This window comes from Ochotona princeps, chromosome 24, assembly GCF_030435755.1.
Source record: "Ochotona princeps isolate mOchPri1 chromosome 24, mOchPri1.hap1, whole genome shotgun sequence".
In the NCBI taxonomy this organism is placed as follows: Eukaryota; Metazoa; Chordata; class Mammalia; order Lagomorpha; family Ochotonidae; genus Ochotona; species Ochotona princeps.
In genome coordinates, this window is record NC_080855.1 from 19543435 (window position 1) to 19569976 (window position 26542).

General features: G+C 42.6%; 1 protein-coding gene across 6 annotated transcripts in view; it reads right to left on the minus strand.

Annotated features, from left to right (window-relative positions):
* Positions 1-26542, minus strand: part of DCUN1D3 (defective in cullin neddylation 1 domain containing 3) — a 34741-nt gene that overhangs the window by 3162 nt on the left and 5037 nt on the right. For 2 of the 6 annotated variants that reach the window (XM_058680364.1, XM_058680362.1), the window contains exon 2: positions 19394-19445. The exons of the other annotated variants lie outside the window; for them this stretch is intronic. The gene's annotated coding sequence lies outside the window, so the exon portion shown is untranslated. The remainder of the gene's footprint in view (positions 1-19393; positions 19446-26542) is intronic. 6 annotated transcript variants of the gene reach the window in all.

Sequence of the window (26542 nt, forward strand, 5' to 3'; positions counted from 1 at the left end):
CCACAACAGCCAGGGCTGTGCGGGAGCCTAGAGCTCCGTCCAGGGCTCCCTGAATGAGTGGTAGGGACCTGAGCACTTAAGCTACCACCCACTGCCTCCTCAGGAGCATTAGTAGGAAGCTGGGTCTAAGCAGAGATGCTAGGGCTCTGATGCGGGACGCGGGCATTGCTTACGGCTGCTTAACCTGGTGTACTGCAATGGTGCCCCCAGAACTCATTCTCATTTTCAACTAGTTGGCTGGAAAATCCATTCTAATAGTACAGGTTGTACATCCTGAATGCAAAAATTCAAAATCAAAAATATCCCCAAATTTGAACATTTTAGGTGCTGAGTTGATGCCACAGTGGAAAATTCCATGCCGTGAAACTTTATTTCACATACGAAATTACTGAAAATATTATATAAAATTAACTTCAACCTATATATGGACTATATGAAACACAAATTGATTTTATATTTAGACGTAGGTCCCATGCCCAAGACATGTATTTTATGATGTATATCAGAAATGTTTCAGAATCTGGAAAAATCTCAAATTTCTTTACTCTTTCAGTATCAAGCATTTCAGGTAAGGGATACTCAATCTGCACTAAGAATTCCAGCTGCTACGATAACGGCATCCACCAAAATTATATTAAGGGAAATGTAGACCAGCAACCAGGGCAGTAGGGAAAGCAAATATAAGACAAAATCCATGCGAGTCCCAGGCAGGTCTCCCAGTTCTAGCAGCCTTCGTGGACCTTCAGGATCTATATTCAAAGCTGTAAGAGAACTGGTAGTAAGGCTAAAGGCTGGTTTATTAAAGTCCAGAACTGTAGACTTTGCCAGAAATACTTCCTTCCAATAGCGCTTGGGTAAACTTGGGGGTTATCTTCAGGGGGAATTCTAAGGGTAACGTCAGGGTATATGAATTTAAGACCAAAGAGCAGAATCATTCCTGTAGCTATTGGAGACTAATCATATCAGGGTGTGTCCATGCTCCACCCAGTGAGAGAGTAAATGACAGAAGACATGCCCAGGCATGCCTCCCAAAGACGTGCAGTTTCACTTAGGCTTCAAAAACACACCAAAAATCTTCTAAGAGCTTGTAGTGTAGAAAATGACAACCGAAGAAAGCTTCCCCCCCCCCCCTAAAAAAAGAAACACTTTCTATGCTTTAAAAATACAGCTAACAGACATATTAGCACAATCTACTAAAATATCAAAAGGCAAGGGGTTAATTCTTGGAAGGCCATCCTACAAGGGAAACAACTGTTCAAGCTGAATTATCTCAAAACAAGAAAGAACTATAACATGTGGAGGGTCTGGTTTCCAGATTTGTGTTTCTGAAGACTAGAGTGCTGAAACAAACAAAAGGCCCAAACTTACACAAACCCCACATGCTCACAGACTGGCAACTCTAATTTCCAGGCTCGCTGACTCACCAGGGTTTGCTGCTCAGCTCCCGCTGCTGGGGAGGCACAGGCACCCAAGGAGATAAGAGGATTTTCTGGTCTCCACCTGACCCACCCATCCTGGTCCACTCAAGTCTAGCCACACTGGACAGATGCTTCGTAACAGCAGCTTCCTGCAAATCCTGGCATCTAGGCCTTCAAGTAGCAGCAGAACAGATGGGCTCTCAAAGAGGGCCTAATCCCACTTACCCAACCAGCCCTCTAGGTAAGAGCATCTTTTGATGACCTGACACGATGGAATCAGCTCAAATCTGAAGGCTTTTAACATGCCCAGTATATGAGAAAAGGAGGGGAAAATCAATGTTGACAGATGATCAATCACCAAGTACCAGAAGGTCAGATCCTTCCATTCTGGTCTCTGTTTGAAAGGCTTCATTGTAGTTGAGTGTGTAGTGGGTCTCAAGCCACAAGAAAATATTCCCATACCTGGTGGTGAGTATGGCTCCCTCCTTCTGAGACCACCCCTTTTCCTGGGAAAATTTGCTTGCAGAGTTTTTCCCAGGCTTCATCACAGCACCCAGACCTGTTTTCCAGGCTGGCAGCATTTCAAGTGTTTTAAAGTTGAAGGTCTTCCTGCACTTGTAGCTGCTGGCTAATAACTAATAATAGCAGCCATCAATTATTGAGCACTTGCTATGGTAGCAAGCCCTATGCTAAGTAAGCACTTTAGGGACATTAACTCATATATTCTCACCACAACCCCATTTAAAGACAGGGAAACTAAGATGCAAAGTAAATTAGCCTGGATCATGTAACCAACAGAAACTGGTAATCTGGCTCAAGAAACTATGACTTTTAGCACTGGACTGCTGAGTGTGCCTACTTTGGGAAGGCATGTGGAGGGATGACACCAAGTTATAAGTGATACCAAAGCAACCCCAGAGCAGCAATCCCCTGCCAGACAAGCAGAGGGAATCATGTGGTCTGTGGGGTTCAAGAACTCGCTGCCCTCTCCTAGGCCAACCCTGCTACACAATCAAGCCAGGATGCCCTTGGGTTCAGCGCGCCACTCACATTTAGTTCCCTTCTCTGGGATGTTGTGGTCCACAGTATGGTTTAAAACTCTATAAACTGAAGATCAGCTCTAGCTAAGGAACTCTGATGCAAACTTTCCTCAATCTGCAAAATGGTCCCTGCTTTATGGAACTGTTGGTAAAAGATTCAGTTAGGAAACACCATGAAACAGGCCTCATCTCCACTGCCCCAACACCCCAGAAGACACTGGCTCTGACACCTGGCAGCTATGATTGCTGGCAGCTGAGGGGCAACCAGCCCCCTGGGACTGTGGCTCGTCCCATGTGAACAACGGTTCCATGCCTCTGTTGCCTCAGATACCAAAAGGCCTCCTGCTCCTGCCCTTCAGTCAGCAGCTCACGTCTTACTTCCACCACAGCAGTGATTCCACTCAAAACCATCACTACAGGCCTGGTGCAGTAGCCTAGTGGCTGAAGTCCTCGCCTTGCACATGCTGGGATCCCATATAGGTGTCGGTTCTAACTCCAGCAGCCCCACTTCCCATCCAGCTCCTTGCCTGTGGCCTGGGAAAGCAGTTGAGGATAGCCCAAAGCCTTGGGACCCTGTACCCACATGGGAGCCCCAGAGGGGGCTCCAGGCTCCTGGCTTCAGATCGGCTCAGCTCTAGCTGTTATGACCATTTGGGGAGCAAACCAGTGGATGGAAGATCTTCCTCTCTGCATAACCAGCTTTCCAATAAAAGCACCACTGCCCAAAAATACTTACAGGGTTTCCTTCTTATAGACTGAGCCTGAATAAAACGAAAAGCAGGATATTTGCTGACCTAACCTGGGGCAGATTTTCAGCCCATTGCAGTCCCCTTTCCTCTTCCATTTATTTCCAGCCACGTGCATTTGCAAAAAAACAAAGCAAAACAACAACAATAACAAAATAGTACTTCTTGCTTTCTACTCAGTTATACTCATTAATGATTGCCCTTAGGAGGCCCACCCTTCCTCTCACTGCCACCCATAAGTGAGGTAGACAGCCTCATGGTCTTAGCAGTCTGGGTACCCTGGAGCCAAATTCGCCACAGAAACAAAACATTGTTACTAATGAGTACCATTTTGCATTTGTTAGTACATTATAATAGCTATATATAAACATAGCTCAGTGAGTAATTACGCCTAATTACAGCAAAATAAATGGAGGTACAGGGAGGTTAGGAGCCTATCTTGGGAGGGAGAAAACAGGAGCAGAGCAATTAAGACGATGAGCTCTGGCAAACCTGGATTGGATCACAAGTGTTGGTACCCATGAACTCTGCTGACTGTGACTAAACGGGGGCATCCATTTCTCAAAGAACTGGTGGGAAGAATGAGACACTCCATGTACAATGCTCTACTTAATACCTGGCTCTTAGAAAGCATGTGCCTAGTGTCCTCTGTAATAGCTGCTGTTAACACAATGCTGGTGACAGAATCAGCCTCCCTTCTAGTAAGGCAGCCCAGATCTGCTGTGACAACTCAGGGATGCCCAGCAGCAGCTCGTGTGTTCTCATGAGTGACTGCTCCTGCTTCAGCCAAGTGACACAAACAGACTGACTGGAGCCAAGGACAAGGAGGGTTAGGAAGGAAAAGCAGGAAAATCAAAAGTAAACACATCACGAACCTGTGCATCCTACTTCCCGCCATTTAGAACTGCAGTGAGAGGTCAGGAAGCTGCTCTAGCGTCGTGGGCGGCGCTGGCCAGCACAGAGCGGGCACAGCTTTGCTCTCTTGAGATGAAATTGCCTGTAGGCCTGGCACGACAGCCTAGTGGCTAAATCCTTGCCTTGTATGCGCAGGGATCCCATATGGTCGCTGGTTCCTGTCCGGCTACTCCACTTGCCATCCCATTCCGTGCTTGTGGCTTGGGAAAGCAGCAGAGCATGGCCAAAAGCCTTGGAACTCTGTACCCGCATGGGAGACCCAGAGGAAGATCTCTGTGTTTCTCCTTCTCTGTAAATCTGCCTTTCCAATAAAAATAAATCTTAAAAAATGTTGCCTCTCTGGGAGAAAAGCACTCTTGGAGGGATAATCCACACCGAGATTCTGTGTAAGTGAAAGATGGGCAACAGTGAGAGAAGGGTGAGCTTTTACTACAGAGGGAAAAGTCAGAGGGGCTAAGAAACCAGAATTTGGGAAGTCTGGGGAAACATGTTCAAGCCTTAAGAGCCTGAGAAGTGGATCGTTGGAAGCAAACAAGTTTCTACTACTAAACAGTAGGACTAAGAAATGAAACCACTGGGTAAGACTTTATTTGAGAAGATTTCACAGAAGGTAGGACTTGTTCAGGTCTTTAACTGACGATAAACATGGGCCAGAAGGCAGCAGCAAGAGGCCAGTACAATCAGTTCATGTTATTAACATAGATTAACAATAATATATATTTTTAAAATTATATATATTCATTTAGAGGACTAACAAGAATTGTCACTAACAATTTTCATTCTATAGAGAGAAGAAGTAAACAGAATTTGAAAGAGGTTTCACGGCCAGAATAAAGTTCGGGTTTCACACCCCAAGCAGTCTGACTCTACTGGATCCCCCTCCATCACAACCTCACTACTGCTTTCTGTTACAAAGCGATCTAGCCTGCCCCTAACGGGATGATGCTCCAAGAAGAAAACTGAGTCAAAAAGAACAGGTGAACTCTTGGATGTCTTCAGTTCTTGTCGTGTATGCCCTTTACCAAGTCATTTATCCTCTACAAGTCTCTCTGACCCCAACATTCAAGTGAAGGATCCAAACTGGTTTTTCCAGGGCAAGTTTTCTGGGATCGCCTTCACATTTTTTAACCTATTTCATTCAAGCTATCAATTTGCTACCTTCTAAGGACACTTTGTTCTTATGCTTTTCCTTGCCCAAGCCCATCAGAGCAAAGTTCAAAATGAGAAAGAAACTAGGGCCACCCCACATGTACCAGGGCTGACAGGTAACTGGTTTTGCAGCCTTTCCTCATCATCTGAAGTTTGATCTCTGTGGAAAACAGACCACGGCAAGCTGGTTCTCTGCTGCAGCGGGGTGGTGGATCAGAGAGCCTGCTCAGAATGCTGTGCTAGCTGCTGAGGAAGTCTGCCACCCAATGAAGAGTCTTACAGAACGAAGAGCTCAAACACAGGAGGCAAAAGCTGGTGCCACCAAACAGTGTTAGGAAGGCATCTGAGACCTATACCGTGACTTCCCTGACAGGACAGACCCATCTAAACTACTCTTCACTCACTCCAGTAACCAAGAAGCCACTGACGGATGCTGGCGTCTCCACATGTTAACAACCACCACCACCAAAGAAAAGCAAAAACCTTAACTTTCCAGTTTTCATCTAAACACCTTGAAGAACTGAGTACATGTCTTTATTTCTTACTATATATGCCAGACACCCAAGGGAGAACACGAGCACAAGGACCCCTCAGCTTTTCCATGGTAGCTAAGGCTGCAGCAGCCATGGTGGCAGAAGTCATCCTCCAGGGAGCCTCAAGCCAAGACCACAGAGCTCCTGCATACCATCTGGCAGCATGAGCGCTCACAACGGCCCACAAAAACAAAGAAGGAACAAGGGATGTCCATTTGTCAACTTCTTCCTAGAAAGTAAACTTATAACAATAGCCAGAAAGAAGATTGAGGGAGTACTTCAAATATGAAGTTGCTGCTGTCACGTGGAACCTAAAAGATCACCTTTGGAGATGAAGTCCTACCCAGAGCTACTTGGGAGGAAAAGCTATTCCCTTTGCCAAAGCAAATGAGACCCGTCTGCTTCTATTTTTATGCTTTAAAAAGACTTTTTGTCCTAAAATGTACTGAAGCAGCAAGCTAAGACAGTGGTTCCAGTCAGGACTGGGTAAAGACACATGACTTTTTACATCAACCAACTTCTTAAGTGCAAAGGAAAAGGAGGAAGGGAGAGAAAAAAATTTAAAGAGGAAAATAAGCCAATTGGTGATATTTCTCTTAAATGATCTTAGGACACATAACTAAGACCAGTTAGCTCAGCACAAAGGAATTCATCTTTACAGTGTTCCCACTGTTAATCAATTAATTTGCATCACTCAAAAAACAGTCATGTGCCATTAAACAATGTTTTGGTCAATGAAGGACCACATATATGACACCGATCCCTAAAGCTGACAACTTCCTACTGCCTAGTGGCACTGCTGCCATCAAAGTATCTTGGTGCAAGGCATTACCCAACTCTTTGAGGAACCTGCTATGCTGCTAGTTGGATAAAAGTATACCACATATATCATGTAGAGTATAGAATACTTGATAATAAATGACTATGCAGTTTTAAAAATTCTTATTTTGGGGGTTTACTGTAAAACACTCCACAATGTACAGCCAGCATCAGCCTCATCCATCTTTTCACCGTCTGTTTAGTGCATCAAGAGGCCTCCTGACATGGATGCCCTATACCATTTAGGTTTGTGGATGTACACGCTATGATGTTCACACAATAACAGGACTGCCTAGTGACACATTACTCAGAATGTGTCCCCATCATTAAGTGATGGATGAACGTTGATGCCAGACAATGGAGACTAGAACAAATAGTATTTGCCAAGCACAATCATGCCAAGACATCAAATAACAAAATCATTTTTGTTCTCAAGGCTTCAGAACTGAGCAACATGTTTAATCCCAGATGACTGAAAACAAGCAAAAGAGAACCTTAACATTCCACCGAACCACAACTGAAATACTTTTTTGCTATCACCAATAATCTGGGCAAGTCACACTGCCCACCTTTGCTTGGAAGGGGCATCATTAAGAAGCATCAGATCGGGGGCCCTGCGGCGATGGCCTAGCGGCTAAAGTCCTTGCCTTGGGCGGGATCCCATATGGGCGCCGGTTCTAATCCTGGCAGCTCCACTACCCATCCAGCTTCCTGCTTGTGGCCTGGGAAAGCAGGAGAGGACGGCCCAATGGCTTTGGGACCCTGCACCCGCATGGGAGACCTGGAAGAAATTCCTGGCTCCTGGTTTCAAATTGGCTCAGTTCCAGCTGTTGCGATCACTTGGGGAGTGAAACATTGGATGGAAGATCTTCCTCTCTGTCTCTCCTCCTCTCTGTATATCTGGCTTTGTAATAAAAATAAATCTTTGGAAAAAAAGAAGCATCAGATCGGGGCCTGGCGCAGTGGCCTAGCCACTAAAATCCTTGCTTTGCACACACTAGGATCCCATATGAGCACCAGTTCATTTTCCAGCTGCCCCACTTCCCATCCAGCTCCCTGCTTGTTGCCTGGGAAAGGAGTCAAGGACAGCCCAAAGCCTTGGGACCCTGCACCCACACAGGAGACCCAGAAGAAACTCCCGGCTTCTGGCTCTGGATCGGCAAGGCTCCAGCCATTGCGGCTTAGGGAGTAAATCAGGGGTCAGAAGATCTTTCTCTCTCTCCTTCTCTCTGTAAATCTGTCTTTCCAATAAAAATAAATAAACCTTAAAAAAAAAAAAAGAACTCATTGAAGGCAAACCACTGATTAGACACTAATCTCCCACTTCCAGTTAGCATATGGATATCAGCCACTCTAGAGGTTGACCTGACAGGTCCTCAAACAGCCAATGAATATATCAGCTGTTCATTCTTCAGTCACCTTCTGAAGAATAGTTTACAAGGAATAGGTTAGATTTTTGCATGCAAGTAAAAAGAAAGCAAATTGTGAAATGAGTCCAAAGAAGTGGAAGGAAACCAATAGAAAAATGACAGATGACTGCTTCCAAATGTTTTCAAGGGACATCAAAATGACCACCAATGTATAGGCACGGTTTCTTGAGTCACATGTCCTCTGAGCTGCCTCAGAGTCAAACAGTTACTAAGCAATTCCCTAATGTTTTTAATTTTTAAAAATCCAAATCCATTAGAACCACGTTTATCAGTTTTTTTTCCCCTGGAGTTATATGATGGAGGCTGATTGCTAATGCACAGCAAACAGAAAGAAGACAGAAAAGACCCGTACAATAATTTCTGGCTTTGAACCACACCAACAACCTGGTCAGAAAATTGAGACCATCAAGACTTTCTTTCCTGCTCTGAAATTCAAAAGTATTATGTAGCTATTCTGTGAGGTTTAGAAAAAACAACAACACAAGGAAAAAACAGTCAACTAGCAACTCCATCACCTACCAGGCACATCTGGGAGTCTATCTTTTCAGTACACATGTGGAGGTACAGGAAATACATACAACTTACATGAGTCTTAAAGAAAACTGCATCATATTGTACATCCTACTTGTAAATTTTTCCACTGAATATGTTTTTATAACAATTTTGCCTCCTCTTAAAATGATTTTGGGCCCTGAGTGATGGCTCAATGGCTAAATCCTCCCCTGGCAAGTGTTGGGATCTCATATGGCCGCTGGTTCCTGTCCTGGCTGCTCCACTTTCTGTTCAGCTCCCTGATTGTGGTCTGAGAAAGCAGTAGAACATGGCTCAAAGTCTTGGGTCTCTGCAACCATGTGGGAGACCTGGAAGAAGCTCCTGGCTCCTGGCTTTGGATCAGCTAAAGCTCCAGCTGTTGTAGTGATTTGAGAAGTGAATCAGCAGATGGAAGATCTTTGTCTCTCTATATATCTCCTCTGCCTTTCCAATAAATATTTTTTGTAAGGGCAACAATTCAATGAATAAGTAGTCTTTTAGAGTTGGTATCTTTACTAACACTACAGCTATTTCGTGTAACCCATCTATTTAAATCTTTGTCAAAGAGGTTGAATTCTCTTATGTTAAAACATTTTTAATAGCCAGGTGAATATTTCACTGAGTCAGGATACTATAATTTGCCCATTTAATCTCATATTGCTGGACATTTAGCTTCTGATATTTCACTACTATAAATAACACTGGGAAATAAACAAAAAACATAATGGCACACTTACAATTATTTCCCAAGAATTCCTAGAAGAAACAAATTCAACCAGACCTCCAGAAAAAGGTAGTGTTAACTTACTGAGGCAATGTATTGAAGGTACATATTTCTTTCAATGCTAATTCAATTTTTTTAAAGTCCTCAGTCAAAAGGATAGAAGACATATTTAACAAAAAAATATTAAAGGAGGATAGAAAACAATAAAGAAAAAGGCCAGTTGCTTCACTGTGAGGCCAAAAAATTTAAGAAAGTGTTGCTAAATGTGGTAGTGGTAGAACACTATTATGATTAGTATGAATTTATTAATCATGAGGGTGTCTTTCGATGCTTAAAAAAAAAAGTAAATAAACTCTCCTCCCCTAACCACTGTGTTAAAAAAAAAAAAAGGCAAACTCATATTAAGGTCTAAGGAATAGTGCCCTAGTCCCTTTCTCCAAGGGTATAGCATTGGGCTAGATGGGTCTGGCCCATGTGCCAGCTAGAATGGGAACAGATCACATTTCAAGGGAGCAAAAAAAGGGGGAACTGTGGAAGCTAACAGGATAGCTTCAGGCCAGGGGCCTAATCATATAGGCTCTCACGGTACAGACTGCATCAAAGGATATTACTGCTTGCAGCAGACTCTTCTGCCTCTCAGCATCCAAGCTCTTCATTAACTGATGATCCCATCTTCACTAGTCTATCCCTTCTAGCACTCTGGCCCCACAGTTTGGCAAGGTGCATGGAACAACTGGCTCAGGGTCACCAATGCGTCACATGCCCCGATTTGAATGACTGAAACAAGGATGTGCACATGACCTAAGCCAGTCACAGTGCACACCAGAGAACATAGAAGGTTAGAAATGCCAGTCATCCTACCAGAAAAGAGCCTTTAGTGAAAGCAAAAATGCCTGTCAAGGGTTCACTTGGTAGCTAAAATGGTCTTATCACATGGGTGTCAGCTCAGACACAGCTAGAAATCAAGTACAAAATCACCAAGTGGAAAGCAGCTTCAAGAGACACAGAGAGACTGAGATTCAAAGGCACTCTCTGCATTGTGAATCCAACTGTATCTCTTCAAGAGTCAAGATCAAAGCCTGCCCTTCACAGACAGGAGAGCCACTATATCCCTTCTCACATAAGACAGACACTGGGTTCCCTGCCATGAATGACAGAATCCCTACCAAGACAAAGATACATCACTTGGATCTCTTCTACTCACAGAGTAAAGAAAGAGATGATCTAAATGTTCTGATTCATGTCTAGCATCCACTCACCAGGCCACAGTTTCAATCCAATATACTACAGAAACCATTAACACAGTAACAGGCCATAATGATCCCAACTTATAAAAGCTGCCAAACTCCATTACAACCAGGTGGCCCATTAACATGCTGTTTAAGAGACAATGTGACTAACAAGCCAAAAGACCTTTTCCAGTTGCATCTTCGCCACCCTATCTCCCTTCCGCCTGCCCCTCCAAATCTTGGACCTTGTTCAGATAGAGATGCCACAGAGTACCCAAAACTGCTGTACTCCATTATGAACCTGTGTTCTATCAACTGCATGGTCCCAGGAAGTAATCTTCTCCCTTTATTCAGGTACCATATGAAAGATGATAAAACAAGAGCCCCTGGAAATCCTTCTTTGTGAAGTAACATGACCCACTTTCCAGCTGAAACCAGTCATTTGATCTAAACCACAGCCAATAAAACTGAAAGACTAGATCTGACCAGAACTTGGCTACCCCCCCCTTTCAATTACTATCGCTGAAACAATTTCTTTCTAAATACTAAAGGACAGGAAATGTCAAGCTCTTGTGTCTATTGCAAATACAGTCCTAGCAGGTTGAAATTTAAGGCTTTAAGGGTTGAACTCTACTTTTCTTTAAGTTACCTAATTTCACAAATGTTCATATGACATAGAGCCCCAGATTACAAGAAGCATAAAGTCAAACAGATTAATTTCATCAAGAGTGGGTCTCTGTACCTGATGGCAGATGACATGGTGTTGCAGGCTTTGCAACTTCCCACCAACTTCCCATCAACCTGATGTGACCAAATTATCACCACCTAATGGCTAGTGCTATTCCATCTATTGAAATTCTGTACTAGCAGTTAGGCCTTAGTTTTAAAATAAACAATACGAGAAAATTTTAAAATAAAGCAGTTACACCATAAGCTCTTTTGGTAATCACTATGTTTACAAATCTAAAGATAGCTATGGGTCCCAGAATAAAGCCAGTGGAGTCACACACAACCTTTCGTAACATCAATGTTTTGCTTGTACCGTAACCACATTCAATTGTTCACACAAAAAACTAGTTGCACAGATATTACGGTCCATCAGCTGTTCCAGGATAGCTGTGTTCCTTCTGGGATGGACAGGACAGGCTCCGGATGCAGAATCACTGCGCTTGAACAGCTCAGCTCTCTCAGGACACATTAACTACCTGCACTTCACTTTCTCACCTGGAAACTGGCAAACGCAGATCAGGTGAAGAATAAAAGGCTTCCTCATCAGATGGGCCTCAGTACAAATGATGAGATGTTTCCTGTTCAATTCAAGTGTCCTTTCACTCAATACAGCACACTGTTTTACTCCTTCACAGGGTAAACCATTCCCCGGAATTCTTCTTGACTGACCTGCTCTCTGTACTCCTCCTAGCAAGGATTTTGTCTGTCTTCTTCACTGCCTTATCTTGGGCACCTAAGCTACATGCCATACAGCAGTGGGGTGTTCAATATTTGTTGAATGAATACTAATTACAGATGGACAATGGAACACTCCCTCTGCACAAGGCACTAGACTCACTTTAAAAGCAGCAATTTATGATCAAATCAATGATTGGTTTAGTCAGTATTCCAGAGATGTTAACTATTTATACTAGCCTAATTAGATGATTATGCTACAAATAATAGAGTTGAATCCCAAGGACACAGAACTCCGTTTAACCTCTCCAGAATCGTTCTTAAGGTCCATCTTCTCCAAAACGTGTCTGTCCCTAGCACCCCACTGCCTACAGAAAGAACAGAAAGGAAGGAATTGTTTCATCGCTCCAACTATTCCCTACCTCATCAGTCTCTCAGTTGATGTGACACAAAACGCAGGTACTGACACAACAGTAACTGGCCCACCTCTCTTCACTTCACATCGTAATTTTCACCTCAAAAATAGTCAAAGCCAGAAATTTGAAGCTGGAACAGTGAGATGTTCAATCTGCTGTCTTTCTCTTTGACCTGTACCTCATTTTCTTGGGGGGAAAGAAAATCACATTATTAATGGAAACCACTCCTGCTTCTCCTTTCAGCAAGGAAGCTGGGTTCAAGGATTGACTGAAACCAAAACCACAACACTCTTAGGAAGCTCAGCACCTCCGGGGGTGACCTGAACTGTCTTGCCCATCTTAAAGGCATCCTATAACATGTTTGGGGATGGAACAGCAAAAAGCCAACAGCTTTTCTGAATACTTTATACTGCTTGCTTTAAATAGGGCTTCAACTACTTAACACATGAAGGAATTCACAGCCAGTTTGACACTTCAGGATGTACACTGTATCATTGTGATACTTACTAAAACTCATTTATGATGAAACAGCTTCTATTTCTCAGGGCTAAAGCATGTACCTTGCTGAAGAGGGCAAGAGATGGGAACAATAACCGTCCTCCACAACCCTTTGAAACCTCTGGAGACAAGGGTCGACTATGTTGTATATAGAAGCAACAAACAGGTGAATACTGAAGTCCTCAACAGGGCTTCCAAAGCCAGATACCCTTGTCAGGAAAGCAAAGAGCAGATCCCACCTCCGCTGGCTGGCAGGCAGGCCCACACACTCTGCTTAACCACGAGAAACAGCCAGCTCTCCCCAACCCCAGACCCAGTTATGTTATTTGGGGTACAGAGAGAGAATAGCAATACTGGTGACTTTTCTAGGAGACAGTTTTATAAAAATAGAGCTTCCAATTTTAGGCCTAAAATTGAAAAGAAAAATAGCCAGAATTAGAAGTTTGCTTTAGCACAATATACTTATAATTACAAGTTTAAGCCCTGCTGGCTGGGGAGGGGGGAATCACACCACCACATGACTTCTTACTAAGTCATAAACAGTAGTACAGAGATTTCTAACAGTGGACATCCACCAATGACAGAAATAAGTCCTCTAAGTCAGGTGATGGAAAACCAAACTGACACTCTTCCTGGGTTTACTTCAACAGAGGCAGGATTGTCACAAATGAATTGTAGTAGCAATTTATAAGACAGAAGCATTAATAAATCTCTTCTGAAGCAAGTCGAAAAGGAAATGTTTGAAACTCTAAGTATGACTCATCTTTCTGAAATTAAATCAGTTTTTAACAGGAGAGGAAAAAAAACCCTCTAAACTATTAATAACTCATTAACTGAAGCATGCCTGGATTTCTAATGACCATTTTTGATTAACATACCTTGTCAAAGCAAAAGTCACAAGCAGGCACTGAACGGCAAAGTGCTATCCTTTCAGTCATGAGAAGTGCTTGGAGGGAATTAGTTGAAAACAACAATAATTAATCTTCAAGGCCTAGATGGATGCTCCAATGATGATAATATAGTACAGGTTTCCCGAAAGGAAATCTTCTGGGTACCATGAATTATATAACAGATTCATGTTTGCCAGACAGCCAGTTTTACCTCCTATTTGCCCAGGTTGCAATCTAGTATTGCCAGCGGGCTTATCAAAGTGGAAGAATCTCATCCGCCACTGCTCAGTCAATTCTGTCTTCTGTCTCCCTGCAAATCAGTTTGCTGACATCAACTGCTCACTGCAAGAGAAGTCAACTCAATGACTACAAAAATTTCTGATCTATGTTTCTCTGGGCCAAAAATAAATATGCTTTTTTAAGAACCAGAAAGGAAAATACTTCATTAATTCTTCCCTTAGTAACTTTTCCTGACTGAATTTTTTAGTGTTTAATTTGACATTTTATTATAATAGACATTTGAGCAAGCCTCAAACACGATCTAATACATCCTTTGCTGCTAGGGAACAAGAACAGTCATGGCTCCCAAGCAAACAATCAGATATAACAAATCACATACAAAAGAAAGGACAGGACCATTTTCGTGACAGCATTTTAGCTTGCAAGCTTTAAGAACGCAAGGAAGTGTATAAGGTAACATCAAATGCACCAACTGGCAAGCAAGCATCTAGTACGTACCTGGTACCCTGCACAAACAAATCTATCTGCATGCACAGTGATGGCCACTTGGACACAGCAACACCCACAAATACTTCACTAAGGTTTACTACGTGTGAGGCACCTTCAAAACATTTTTACAGATGCCAACTAATAGAACAATCCAACAATGTTACTGCAGGAAGTATTATCATCATCACCATGTCACAGATAAGGAAACTGAGACATAATTACAAATAGCTTAAATTCAAACCCACGCTTTATTTTCTCAAAATTAAGGATAATGTTTTTCAAAGCCCATTTTCAAAAGTGCAAGTTGCCTTTTTCAAACATACAAAAATATCACTGTAACTCTTGTACATTCATGTTTTAGCCACTGAGAAATGAGAATCTGGATTAGATTCCTAGCTTTCATACTTAAACTGCAACCTTCAGTGAGAAACACACTTTATATTCGGACCAAATGCATTCATGTAAATACACATATGTAACTAAACAAGTTTTATAAAACAATATTTACTCTTCAATGATTCACTCTGATTCATGCTATTTTCTTTTTACTGTTCATTTTTAATTGTGGGTTATAACTCAGTTATAAGCCATGAACCATAGTCTGAAAATCTCAACACCAAACTTAAAGGTTTCCTCCAGTAATTTTTTTTAAGATCTATTGATTTAAAAGGCAGGGTTACAGAGAGCTTGTCCATCTGGCTGATTCACTCTCCAAATGGCTACAATGGTTGGGACTGAGCCAGGAACTTCCTCCAGGTCTGCCACATGGCTGGCAGGGGCCCAAGCACTTGAGCTGCTTTCCTAGGTAAAACAGCAGGAAGCTGGGACAAGAGCGGAACCTGGGGGATTCCAACCTGTGCTCATTTGGGATGCTTTCAGGGCAGACAGCAACTTCAACCTCTATGCTGTATGTCAGTCCCTCCTCCAATCTTTACTTTGCCAGACACAACGCTGTGCATTTTACAGTCATGATTTAATCTCCGCATCTACTCTAGGAGGTGTGTCCTACTGCTATTCCTATTTTAGTGGTAAGGAAATGAGCTTCGAAATAAAGCCATGTATACAGGGTTCCTTCTCTGACAAACAACGGGGCTCAAACATCACATCTGCCCCTTCCCCTTTACTGAGTGTCCTTTCAGATAGGTAGGGGACTAGGTCCACTTTAGGCCAATGGGCTATTGACAGGAATCACACGAGGACTGAAGGAAGGTGTCACACTTACTTCCAGGTCCAAGCAGAGTGAGCATGTGTGAGCTTAGTCATCTTCCTACTGCTATCCTACATGATCTAAGACGGCCCAAACAAAGATGGCTTCTTTCTGTTAAGCTGAATCTGTAATCCAAAACACTTTTGTGTAAACAGGTTGTGACAGAAGTACTAAATACTGAAGATCTTCATAACTCTGTAGTGAGTAAATCAATTTAACTTAAGTACTATATATAGATTGCAATGATGCAAACCAGAAAGGGGAGGAGCCTAGGCTAAATCATGCAAAGGGAAGGGAAAACCACTTTCTTCCAAAAGGAGAGAGGGCAACCGCAAAGACCTGCTGCAGAACTTGGTTGTATCTCTGTCAGAGGCTGAGCAATGTTTGCAAGGTGGAAACTTAGAAAAGCAAATATTGTAATAAAGCAACACCATTTCTTTGATGAGAGGATTTTTTTTTAAATTAAAAAAAATACTTATTGGTGCGGCACAGTGGTTAAGCCATGGCTTGGGATGCCTGCATCCCTAATTCCAGCTTCCGGCCAATGCACATCCTACACGGCAGCATGTCATGGCTCAAAAACTTGGGTTCCTGCTACTAACAGGAGAAGTACAGGTAGTCCTTGGCTCCTGGTCCAGCACTGTCTATGGCAGGCATTTAGGAAATGAACCAGCATATGGAAGATTTCTATGTCTCTGCCTTTCAAATAAATTTAAAATATTTTCCTTTAAGTATAATACTTACTTATTTGAGAGACAGAGAATCTAAGTGTGGCTGCACTGCGGGCTCGCTACCCCAAAAATGCCTGCAAAGAAGTGAGGATCTCAGTCCAGGTTTCCCATATGCATGGCAGGCACTCCAGCACTTGAACCATCCCCTCTGACTACCAGGATCCCTGCAGCAGTAACAAGCTAGGATGAGGCGTCAGAACCAGACTCGAAGCCTAAGAATTCTACTGACCTCTTCACCACTAGTCAAAAGCCCACTCTGACCAGTGAGGTTTTAAAGTGAGAGTTAAAGACTAGGTCTTCAATTAGAACTTGAAGTCATCAGGAGAGGTCAATTTTCCAACATTGGGAAAGGGCTCCACTTTAGAGGTGAGAGGATTGCAGGTTAAGAGAAAGGTACTCAATCGCAATGAGACGCCAGTAAGAAGTGCTGGATATAAGACAAGGATGGCTCGAGGGCCAAACTGTGGCATACTGGGTTAAGTGCCCACCTCTGCAATGCTGCCATCTCATTCAGACCCTCACTGGGTCGCAGCTACTCCATTTTTCTTTTTAGTATTTTTTAAAGGTTTATTTATTTTCACGGAAAGGCAGATGTACAGAGAGAAGAGGAGACACAGGAAGATCTTTTGTCTGTTGGTTCACTCCCCAATGATCACAACAGATGGAGCTAAGATTCAGTCAGGAGCTAGGAGCCTCTTTCGGGTCTCTCGTGGGTGCAGGGCTTCAAGGCTGTGGGCCGTCCTCGACTGCTTTGCCAGGCCACAAGCCGGGAGCTGGATGGAAAGTGGAGTAGCCAGGAAATGAACTGGTGCCTGCATGGGATCCCAGCGCACGCAAGGTAGGACTTTTGCCTCTAGGCTACTGCACCAGGCCCAGCTATTCCACTTTCACTCCATCTCCTGGCTAATCCTGGCAAAAGCAACAGAAAATGGTCCAGTGTTTGGACCTTACCACCACATTGGAAATCTGGACGGCCAGGTTCCTGGCTTCACTCTGGCCCAGCCCTGGCCACTGCACTCAAATGGGGAGTGCACCAGCAAATGGAAGCATTCTCTTTCTCCCTCTTTCTAATAAGTAAATAAATAAATAAATATTAAGAAAAAAATGGCTTGAAAATTTATAGAATTCTAAACTATGTCACTTTTTTTCTCCTCAGTCAGTTATAACATTGTCTTTTTAAGTGTGAGGTCTTGGAGGCATATACCTTCATAGAGATTATATTGTTATAGATAAGTATTTGTATGATTAGAAAATAAGTCTTCTTTTATGTGGTTCTCATCTTTAAAGGCCCTGCTACACACAAGAGATCTTAACCAAGACATATTGATCCAACAGCAATTTCCCCAAGAAGACAAGCAAATAAATACACCACTCTAGCTTTGCAAAAACCTAGTCTGTAGACCAAGCGCAAATGTCACAACACCTGTCGATCTCCTTTTCGAATTTATCTAGACTCATCAGTCATTATCTATAAATAATGAGTAACTTCCACACCAAGGAAATGGACTGCTAGAGAAACCTGATACCCAGCCTGAATGAAGTGGTCTTCAGAGTTTTAAATCCAAGGAGAAAGCTGTATGCTTAGAATCCAAAATCTGCTCAAAGGACTGCTTGCCTTTTTTAATGAACAGATTAGAGTGAAAATACAGATGTTTTAATCCTGCAAAAATACAGTTTTGAGTGAAGGGATTTTTGTGCTCAATAACACAAGTCATGAACGGAGCTAAGATAATACCTGAAATCAACATTGTGTGAGAACTCAAGGCTCCCACTTCAAGTAGAAAATATCCGAGAATTTCTCATTATGAAATTACATAGAACATCATGCATTAACAAAATAAGGAGAAAAATGCTGGGCTACAGCAATACCACCATTTTGCTCTATTTTCATCTACTCATGACTAATGACACTTGGTACAGAAAAATAACAGGGCCTGGTGCGATAACCTAGTGGCTAAAGTCCTCGCCTTGCACATGCCTGAACCCCATATGGATGCTGGTTCGTATCTCGGCTGCTCCACTTCCCTTCCAGCTTCCTGCTTGTGGCCTGGGAAAGCAGTTGAGAATCGCCCAAAGCCTTGGGACCGAGCATGGGAGACCTGGAAGAAGCTCCTGGCTCTTGGCTTCAGCTTGGCTCAGCTCAGGCCATTGCAGCCACTTAGGGAGTAAACCAGTAAATAGAAGATCTTTGTCTCTCCTTCTCTCTGTCAATCTGAGTTTGCAATAAAAAAAAAATCCTCAAAAAACACAAAGGAAAAATAATAGACTTGGAACTATCTTTATAGCAATTTTTTACAACTACAATTTGAAATATTAAACAATTCATGACAAGGAGCGCTACCAGATCTACATCTCTTTATACTGAGTTAATTGAAAACAAGATTACCTGCAGAATTCAGACCAGTCACAAAATGTAGATAATGAAAGATGATAGTGCTAAGATACACAGAAAATGTCTAGGGATTTCAGGTAATTAACGCAAAAAACCACAGACTACCTCTGAAAGCCACTCTCTTGGCCTCTATTGCTCAATAGAGATTTCAGATTTATTTTGGGGTTTTACTGAAAATGAAAGCACCTCCCCCAACAGTCTGTATCATTTTTACCACTACTTGTCTTCTCTAAGATCTCCATGAGGCTGAATGACGAGCAGCATAACAGATAATGAAATATCTGAAAATACCACCTGCTGGTCACACTGTCTCTTCAAAGCAAGAGCTAATGTATAAAGTCTGGTGAACAAGTTGTGGATTATCTAAAGGCCTGTGGTAGCAGGGGGCGTTTCAGGCATCCTGCTCACCTTGCAGGGTTTCAAGCCACTGCTATTCAAAAGCAAATGAATGCTAAGAGTTTTAATTTTATATCGGCTCTTGAGATCTTGAGATATGGCAGTACCACCCCCTTTCCTACAGCCTTGAACCTCCTCTCCTCCAAACCCTCCACCCCCCATGCCCTAGACATAACAGTCATACCCAAACTCTTACCACAGGGAGTCCCAGCACAAAAGTCAGAGGGATGAAGTGTTGAAAGTGAAATCTGAAATAACAGTGGTCTAAAAAATTTCGCTATCAGTATCTGTATTTTAAGCTTTATACAGCCTTCTTAACTGGCATTTTTTTTTTTTTTGCCAATTTTTATCATTTGCAATACACATATTTGTCAATTTGTTTAAATTTGGACCTGCTCTACTGTGGCTATCACAATAAAGATAAGGTATGGCACTGAATGTTGGAACTTACAAACTAAAGTCATATTACCTTTATAATCTTTAAGATCCATTCCAGCTACCATTCATGTAATAGTTATATAGTTACAGATGTTACATGCCATGTTATTTGATTTTTGTTACTACACAAAGAGGTCCGGAAAATGAAAACTAAACTTCAGGGACCACTGAAGATGACCACATCCAACCTACCTTCCTGCTAAGACTCCTGGGAGACACATCATGGCCTGAAGTACTTGGGGCTCCTTCCCCTCTACCCCCCTTCTATGAGGCCAGGATGGAGTTCCTGGCTCCTGGCCTTAAGCATGGCCAAACCCTGGCTGCTGTGGGCATTTAATGAGTGTACCAACAGATGAACATTTCTGTCTCTCCCTTTTGTCATTCTGCTTCTCAAATCCACATTTTGAGAAACAGTGATTGAGTGCTAAATCCTTTCTAACACAGTGAAAGGATCAGGCACATAGCAGCTGGTGGCAGAGTCTACACTAGAAATCAAGGACCAGACAGTTGAACTTCAGCGAGAGTGAAGAGCCCAGGACTCAAGGGAGTTCACCTCCAGCAGCAGGTAAGCTCCTGGCATGCAGACCTGAGCTTTGCACTTTGTCTGAGAAGCAACACACAGCATGGTCCTTGCCAGTTGACACTCTCAGATTATCCAGACTGGTGAAATCAAAGTTTCCTTCCAAATTCTCATGCAGTTTTGCCCAAGTCATTGAACCTCAGGGCATACGGCCAAAGATAAAAATGTCTCCTGGATCAGTTTCCAAATTTTGGATCCAACAGTATCCTAGCCTTTGTCCCCATTGCTAGACTAATACAGGCTCTATAGTGTTTCAGGAGGAAGATTTTCCATCTCTGGGTTTTAGGCCAGCTTTGGAAACAGACTGGAAGTTTCCATTACAGAGTCACTTTTGTATTTCCCAGATACCCAGAGAGCAGGCTTTATTTTCAAGTGATAGATAACTTGTGTCTTCTTTGTGTCCAGCAATTTCTCTCATACACTGTGTCATACACTGACTATATGAGAGGGAAAATTGATGTTCCTGGCACTTGGTAAGCCACCAAGCCAGGTAAACTAATATCAGCTAATGTCATTAAATGCTTATTTGTATTTCAAGCACTGTGCTTTGTCCTTCAGATACACTAGATTATTGATTCTAACAGCTATTTACTATTTAGTTATTTACAGCTATTTAGTGTGATTATTCTCACTTTATACTTGAAAGAACTAAAGCTTCCACAAGTGTCACTTCCAAGACAAAGGGGCAACTAAGTGGCAAAGTTCAGACAAGTCTAGAGCTTATGCCCTTAACCAATGTACACTACATCTGAACCTCTTTAAAACGGATATTAAACGGTATCACGAAATCTGTATATTTGACTGTCTCACTGTTTCCTGCATGAGGGAGGGCTACAGTACATGTACTGAATAGAGCACATTCTAGGAATGCCATTTCCTACCGAAAACCGTTCCTCATAATCTGAAGCTATTCAATTGCAATATTAGGGCATCTAGGAAACACTATCACATAATAGCAGACACACGTTTAATTATCTAAGTCAACATGAACTAGCTTTTCTCCGTTACTACTTACAGGATACAAAACTGGCATACTAACGCAATCTTTGCCCTCGGTTCCTGTCAGAGTTCCTAAATCCTTTAGAATTCCTGGCCAATATGAGTGTCTTTTGTTATTTATGAAGAGGCCCTCTGGACCACACCTGACAAGGTGACCTCAGGGTGGGTCCTTAATTTCAAGGGAGGGGCTGGCAGAGCCAGAAAGACCAAACATATGATTAGTCTTTAAGCCCTCCCTACCTTCTAACCTAAAGGGAGGGGAGAGGCAACTGCAGACAGAGTTCAATCACCAAGGACCAGTGATCCTGTCTTCACAATGAAACTTCAATTAAAATGCTGAAACAATGAGACTAGGAAAACTTTCAGTTGGTTAATGTGCTGGAAGGGTGGCACACCCAGAGAGGGCATGGATCTCACACCTTGCCCTATAAATCTCTTCCACAAGGTTCTTCCTGAGTTACAGTGTAATCCTTCACTCCTGAGTCCTGTGCATCATGCCAATGAATTATTAAACCAGAGAGGAGAGGTGGTCATGGGAATCCCCCTCCCCAAATTTGTATTCTGCCTGGCAAAAGTTTGGGTAGCTTGGGAATATTCAATCTTTGGTGCTGGCATCTGAAGTGAGTCAATTTGGTGGGAACCATTCACATCACATGGGGTCTGTGCCAACTCGAGATAATCTCAAAGCTGAACTGCTGGACACTGAGGTACTGCCAGGGAACTGCTGGAATGATATAATTAGTAGCATCAGCAAAAGAGGTTCACATTAGTGCCAACTTCACAGATCAACAGCAGCCACCTCCCTGCTTCATCTAATCACGAGCGTGATGCCTGTCACTTAATGCATCAATGCTGTTTTCAACAATATTAGGAAATCAGGCTCTATGAGCAGATCCAGAAGTTTCTGTTAGAATAAAGAGAACATGATTGTTATAGAAATGTAAAGTCAAAAGTTATTCTTCTTTATAGTTTTAAGAATTATTTTTTTTTTTCATTTATTACAGTTCTCAAGAGAGTCAATCATGATTTACCTCAAGAGTTTACTTCTGTCTCCCTTGGATAATGGACATTGTTAAATGATTAAAGCCACAACCTAGTGTTTTCTTTATTATACAACCTAATCCAAACTCTAATGGACCCAAGCTTTCCCTCCTTTTTCACCAACTCTTGATTAGCCTTAAGAATCCAATGTTTCTCTCTTTCTCTCTCACACACACATGCATACAAATGGCACTTCATAAGCAGTCCAGCCTTGAAGACCAACTCCATCAAACCCATTACATGACCCTACATTCATGCGTCCACAGAAACACACTTTCAAGCTGGAGAAGAGAGGATTTAAGGTCAGATTCCCATTCAGGGCCACTGCATTACCCAATTCCACAGGTTCTGATGCCCTGGAGTTGGGCAATTTTGTTGGCCTGCTATTTCCTCACCCTGGTGAAGTGTCTTCGCTAACATTTCTCCACCCTTCAGCAGTTCAATCACAGATGTGGATGCTTCTTACTTGTACACATTCCACCTCATGCTGGCCCCCCTCCCAAGGCCTGCTCCCTTATATGTCATTCTCCCCCACACTGGAATCACCCAGTTTGCTTAACGCTTTAAACTTTTTTTTCCTTCCTGGCATCCACATGAGATATAATCAAGTTTTGAGTCAACGACTCAATTTTTTTTTAAGTAATTTTTTATTGGAAAAACCTGAATTCCACTTACTGAGAAAAACACCTCAGAGGACCTGAGACTCTCGGCATGTCCCTGACCCAGCCTGCTGACACGCAGAGCTAGAGTCCAGGTGGTTTACTGTAGTGTCTCCTGATTTCACTCTCCTGTTTAAAGAGCACCCACATTAAGTAGATTTAAAGCAAGTGTTGTTACTGAAAGCAAATTTCCTCAGCGATGAAAAAAAGAACCGAGGAATGTGTGTCCACAGTGATTATTTTCACAATTGTTTCAAAACTGTTCTGTCAGTGGTACACCTGGGTGTTCCTGTTCAGATTCCAGAACAGACCTCTGGGAAAGTTCTGTACCTTTCAGGAATCTGCACACATGCTCTATGAAACAGGGGTGAGGACCATCTGGCCCACGAGTCCTATAGGACCTGTGAGATCATTGAGTCTGGCCCTGCCAAGAAATTCAATACATCTATAGCAGGCTAATTTTTAAGTTGATAATTTTGTGCAGCCTGTGAAATGCTGTTATAAATAACCAAGTGACCCTTGCCAGAAAAAAGGTTCCCCACCCTTGCCAAAGTATAACCCACCAGTTTATCTTAAGAATGTACAGTGGAGGGCCTGGCAGCGTGGCCTAGCGGCTACAGTCCTTGCCTTGAATGCCCCAGGATCCCATATGGGCGCCGGTTCTTAACCCGGCAGCTCCACTTCCCATCCAGCTCCCTGCTTGTGGCCTGGGAAAGCAGTCGAGGACGGCCCAAAGCTTTGGGACCCTGCGCCCGTGTGGGAGACCTGGAAGAGGTTCCTGGTTCCCGGCTTCGGATCGGCGCGTACCGGCCCGTTGTGGCTCACTTGGGGAGTGAAACATTGGATGGAAGATCTCCTCTCATCCGGCTTTCCAATAATAATAAAATCTTTAAAAAAAAATGTACAGTGGTACAATTCAACTCTTTATTTGAACATAATGTGATCACTTTCAGAAATAACCTGACAAAAGACCAGCTCTCAAGCCTGGGATGGTAGCCCAGTGGCTAAAGTTCTTGCCTTGCATGTACAGAACCCCATATGGATGCCAGTTCTAGTCCTAGCTTCTCTATTTTCCTTTCAGCTCCCTGCTTGTGTCCCGGAAAAGCAGTCGAGGACAACCCAAGGCCTTGGGACCCTGCATTAATGTGGGAGACCCGGAAGAAACCCCTGGCTCCTGGCTTCGGATCAGTTCTGCTCCAGCTGTTGCAGCCACTTGGGGAATTAACCAGCAGATGGAAGATCTTCTCTCTGTAAATCTGACTTTCCAATAAAAAAAATGTTTGAGAAGAAAAAAAAAAATCCACACCAGCTCTCCTATTAAGTATCCACAACCTGTGCAAAATCAGAAACCTCTCACCCCATTATTCACTAATTACTTCCCTTCATATATGTTGTATTGTAAGGAGTTACCTCTGAGAGACTCCTGGTTCTTAACAAAATATCTGAGTAAAGAGCTTAGGAAATATAGAAGAGCAAACATCAAGGATTCCATTAAACTCAAAATCCAATGGACGCCCATGCCAATTTGTTTTACAGAGGCAGTGTAACAGAACAAACAAGGCCTGATTCTAGTCCTGCACCTTGCTAACTTCATTTAAATCTATTCATTTTTACCAAAATCACTGTCTTTCAATCTGCTTTTAGACTTATTTTGTTTAACTGAAAACTTACAGGGAAGCCCAGGATATAAGATACATTATAATAATTTTGTGTGTGAAGCAGTAGGATGAAGCAGGACAGCAAAACCCTTTCAGCCTGTCCTAGGTATACTCCAGCACAGCTCCCGACAGGACCCCCCAGTGCGCTGGGGTGACGCTATCAGACAGAGGATGGCATCTTACTTCTGCTGCTGTTTTGAAAGGCAGAGTTACACAGCAAGACAAAGAGACAATCTTCCTGATGTCACTCTCTAAATGGCCACAAAAGCCAGAGCTAAACCAGCCTGAAGCCAGGAACTTTGTCCCATGTGGGTGACAGGGACCCAAGTACTTGGGTCATCTGCTGCTTTCCCAGATGTATTTTCCCAGGGCACAATGCTGGCCCCTTGCCTCTGCTTCTGATCCAGTTTCCTGCTAATATGCATCCTGGGAGTCAGCAGATGATGGTCCAAGTGCCTGGATCTCTGGCATACCAGCATGGACACCTGGTTTTGGCCTGGTCCATTCTTGGCTGTTGTGATGTGAGCATTTGAGGAGTAAAACCAGAGCACAGAAATTTCTGACTCTCCCTCTCTCACTCTGCCCTTCAAATAAACACATATATCCTTAAAAAAAAAAACAAAACAAAAAACAATAATCTTAACATTTTGCTTCTTCCTAAATTGGAAGAGGAATTAACTACATTCAATAACGTAAATGCTATGACTTGACACTTGTTCAGAATCAAAATTACAAGTCACACACCAAACTACTTTAAGCAATCACTAAACAGATTCCAAACTCTTCAAGAATAAATGTGAGTACAAGCGGTAAGGAAACTACTGCTTGACATTGTGGAAGAAAACTACTACTAAATACAAGGGGCAGCTCTTTCTGAAATAGTGTGTCTTGAACCGACAGGCAAAAAGAGGGATAGTGGCTATAAGACGCTAAACGCTGTCAGAAAATGAAAAGTCCTACACTCGGCAGGGGTGCCATTTGAGATCCTGTCAGTTATCACATCTGATCTGGATCTGCTTGCCTCAGTGACAAAATTATTTCCAGTTACCAGGTTCCAAGGTTGAGCCCTCCAGGAGAGCAGAAAAGGAAAACTGATGATGCTTTTCAAAGCTTTGCAACCTAAGCTTCCATCCAACAACACAGCACAGCTCTCAAAACACACTCACGTGTGAGGCTAAGCCCTCAAGAAAGCAGGAGGAGTCATCAAAATGACATTTGCCTGTCCACGCAATCAGGTTGGCATCTGGGTGCTGTGCACAGATGATTTACTTTCTCAAAAAAAAAAAAAAAAAGTGCTAATCACCTCCTCAAGACTGATTTACTAAAGCTCATATTCTGATGCACAGTATTTAAAGTTGCATTTGCACACATCTTAAAGGTGATGATTTGGTGTTTTTCCCCCCCACTAATTTCTTCTTTCAGCACATTACAATCTCAACAAATCAGAGTTTAAGTCACTTCCAACCCTTTCGCTCATTATTTCAGTAAGTTAATACGTTAAATTCTAGTTCGTAATTATTCACTAATTAAACGATCTAATACTGTGGTGGTCATCTCCTTCCAATATAGAAACAAGATGCCATCACTTTAAAAAATGACAAGAGAAGCAGTGCAAATAGATTTGAACTAGGTTTCAGAACTCTGCCTAAACAATGAGGAACACATCCATACATACGGGTGTACTGGCATCAACATCTGCAAACAGACACAAAGAATTGATCATAAGTTAAATAGAAGTTACCTCATAATTACCACTGTTTCAATCTAAATCACTCTTCTTCACCTTAAGACAACTGGCAGCCAATATACAATTAACTTTCCTTATTGCAGCACAAAATTATATTAATTCAAAGCAAAACCAGAAATCCAAAGTGGCCTCAAGCAACCCTCTAGGTAGGATACCTTCCAGAAGAGTTTGTGCTCAAAAGCCCGCTAGTGTATATATATTTTTCAAGATTTATTTTTTTATT